The sequence below is a fragment of the Propithecus coquereli genome, unplaced genomic scaffold (genome assembly GCF_000956105.1).
Source record: "Propithecus coquereli isolate 6110/MARCELLA unplaced genomic scaffold, Pcoq_1.0 Scaffold122, whole genome shotgun sequence".
NCBI lineage: Eukaryota > Metazoa > Chordata > Mammalia > Primates > Indriidae > Propithecus > Propithecus coquereli.
This window is the reverse complement of record NW_012136303.1, coordinates 841,665-844,757: the sequence shown is the minus strand read 5'-3', so window position 1 is coordinate 844,757 and position 3,093 is coordinate 841,665.

The window sequence follows — 3,093 nt, the reverse complement described above, 5'->3', positions numbered from 1 at the left end:
ACTGTTTGTTGGCCACAATATCAAGGGCATTCTAGTGACATATCCCAAAGGATTTTACTTAAATTTGTGAATGATTACTCCTTAAGAAGAGGAGATGTTTCAAGGGTACATACCTAGCCAATTACTTTAGCTTTACATCATGGGTTACAAACCTTACATTAACTTTGCTTGGGATTACTGTTCCCAAAACTCTAGATACAGTTTCTTAAGGTCCTGTGTGAACTACATAGTGAAATAACAGTTGATGTTCTTGCCAGAGTTTAATTTTTGGTGCAAAAGTAAAATGTTTTGAACTCCCATAGTTAAGGCAATGAAGAAAATTAAGGGATACTCTCAATATCCCATCTGTCCATTCCATGGACAACACGATTGCCCAAAACACGACTTTGGATTGAAAATAGAAGTGAAAAAATTCAATACACTATAACTTAAAATAGAATTTAGGGCTGGGCACGATGGCTCACGCCTGTAATCCTAGCACTCTGGGAGGCCGAGGCGGGCGGATTGTTTGAGCTCAGGAGTTCGAAACCAGCCTGAGCAAGAGCGAGACCCCGTCTCTACTAAAAAAATAGAAAGAAATTAATCAGACAATTAAAAATATATAGAAAAAATTAGCCGGGCATGGTGGCGCATGCCTGTAGTCCCAGCTACTCGAGAGGCTGAGGCAGGAGGATCGCTTGAGCCCAGGAGTTTGAGGTTGCTAAGAGCTAGGATGATGCCACGGCACTCACCCTAGCCCGGGCAACAAAAGCGAGACTCTGTCTCAAAAAAAAAAAAAAAAAAAGACCATACAAATAAATAAAGATGCACAGCTGTGACAAGTGCTACAATATAGGTTTGGGATGCTATAAGAGCATATAAGAGGAAGATTTGAGGAATGGCGCCTAACAGGCAAAGAATAGAATATGCAACAGCGTTGTAGCAGAAGGAAGCATGGTGTCTTTAAGGACTGCAAGAAAGAGATGTGGCTGTAGCAAAGATGCTTATGAAGAGCCCAACCATGCAAGCAAGGCAAGGTGCCTTTTTGCTCCCTTCCTTTTGCTCTTCCTGCCGCGACAATGGGTCTGGTTGTCATCTGTGGCGTATGTATCATGCTCTGTAAACCTATGTCTTGCTCTTACCCTATAATACTATCTTTCTCTCTTCAATAAACCTCATTTTCGTGCTTGCCTAAATAAATAAATAAACAAACAAACAAACCAGGCAAGGTGAATCAGTTACTAAGTCTCAACTCTAAATTCTCCTCTCTGCTCTGTGATTTTGGGGCTGAGACTCTGCAAACAATATTTCTCCCTTGCCTGCTGGCTCTCTGTTAGGCTCTCTCAATAGAGACTACTGCTGGAGAGATATTGCAAGGCTAAGGAAGGAAGGATGGAAACCTCCTTCCTATTTGCTTCCTTTTGCTATCCGTGGCATCCTAGCAAAGCTTCTTTATTCTAGCAGTAGCAGTTGCTTCCTATTAGAGGAACAGAATCCAGTTTACACTTTTCCTAACACTTATAAAACCAGTCTCATTGCCCCTTCTTCACAGACACCAGCACTGGATGTCCAGTGCCCTCTATCCTCAAGTTTGGGTCCCAACCCCTGGGGCCCTTCCTCTGAGTTCAGAGACACAAGCACACATGCCAAGCAGCACCTCCTCCTCAGAGATCTGAGCTTCAGCTTTGTTTGGCATCTCCTCCTCTATTTTTCTTTTTTAATAACTCCAACCTTTTCCCTTTGTTCCCTCAGCCCTGGAGGTGGTAGCTGTTCCTAAAGTTACTATCTCCATGATACCTTAGGTTTCTCTGTTTACTTCTTCAGTTACCTAGTTAACAATCCATCTAGAGAGCTTGTTAAAACATCTACCTTCTTCTTTTTTTTTTTTTTTATTATTCCAGGGTATTGTGAGGGTACAAACATTATAGTTACACTTTGTATCTTTGCCTCACTCAAGTGCAGGTTAAAGGCATGCCCTTCCCTCCCTTTAGTGCTCCCCGTGTCCTTTAGTTGTAGATTTGCCCCCTCATCCCCCTAATCCCTAGCGAGTATTTCTGCCATGTGATCACCCTAGTGTTGGCAGGGGGGAGGGGGGAGAGGGGAGGAGGGAGGAGGGGACGGGTATATGCATACACAAAGAGTGCAATGCACACCACCCAAAGGATGGACATATTTGAAACTTGGACTTAGGGGGCGAGTGGGGGGCAAGGGCAACATACGTAACCTAAACATCTGTACCCCCATAATATGCTGAAATAAAAAAAAAAAAATCTACCTTCTATCCAGGTGTGCTGGTTCATGACTGTAATCCTAGCACTCTGGGAGGCCTAGAAGGGAGGCTTGCTTGAGCTCAGGAATTCCAGACCAGCCTGAGCAAAAGCAAGATTCCCACCCCCACCCCCATCTCTACCAAAAATAGAAAAAATTAGCTGGGCATGGTGGCACACGCCTGAAGTCCCAGCTACTCGGGAGGCTGAGGCCGGAGGATCTTTTGAGCCCGTGAGTTTGAGGTTGCAGTGGGCTATTATGATGCCACTGCACTCTAGCCTGGGCAACACAGTGAGACCCTCTATCAATCAATCAATCAATCACTCAATAAATGACATTTACCTTCTGATATATAAGGATCTGATATTTATCCTTTAAGGTCCAGTTAAAAATGATATGTTCTACACATCTTTTTTCCATTACCCTCAGTTAAAATTATCCCTCCAGCTAATTCTTAATATCTTTCTTGGTAAGGCCTATGGGTTTTTGTTTTCATAATTATATGCCCAGTCACACCTATACGCCTACTCACACCTCTTTGTTGCCCTACAATTATACTGAGAATCCTTTACTCAAATTAACTCTGATGCAACAAATTTACCTACCAATTCTAATAGAGAAGAGTAGGTATAGAGCAGGCAGAAACAAACATGGGTTCTAACTCATTTCTCTTAAATATTGTAATTCTGTACAATTAAACTCTCAGTTAAATTTCAGTTTTCGTAGCCTCACAGACTGCTCTGAGGATTATTTTTTTATTTTTTTTTGAGACAGAGTCTCACTGTGTTGCCCGGGCTAGAGTGAGTGCCGTGGCGTCAGCCTAACTCACAGCAACCTCAAACTCCT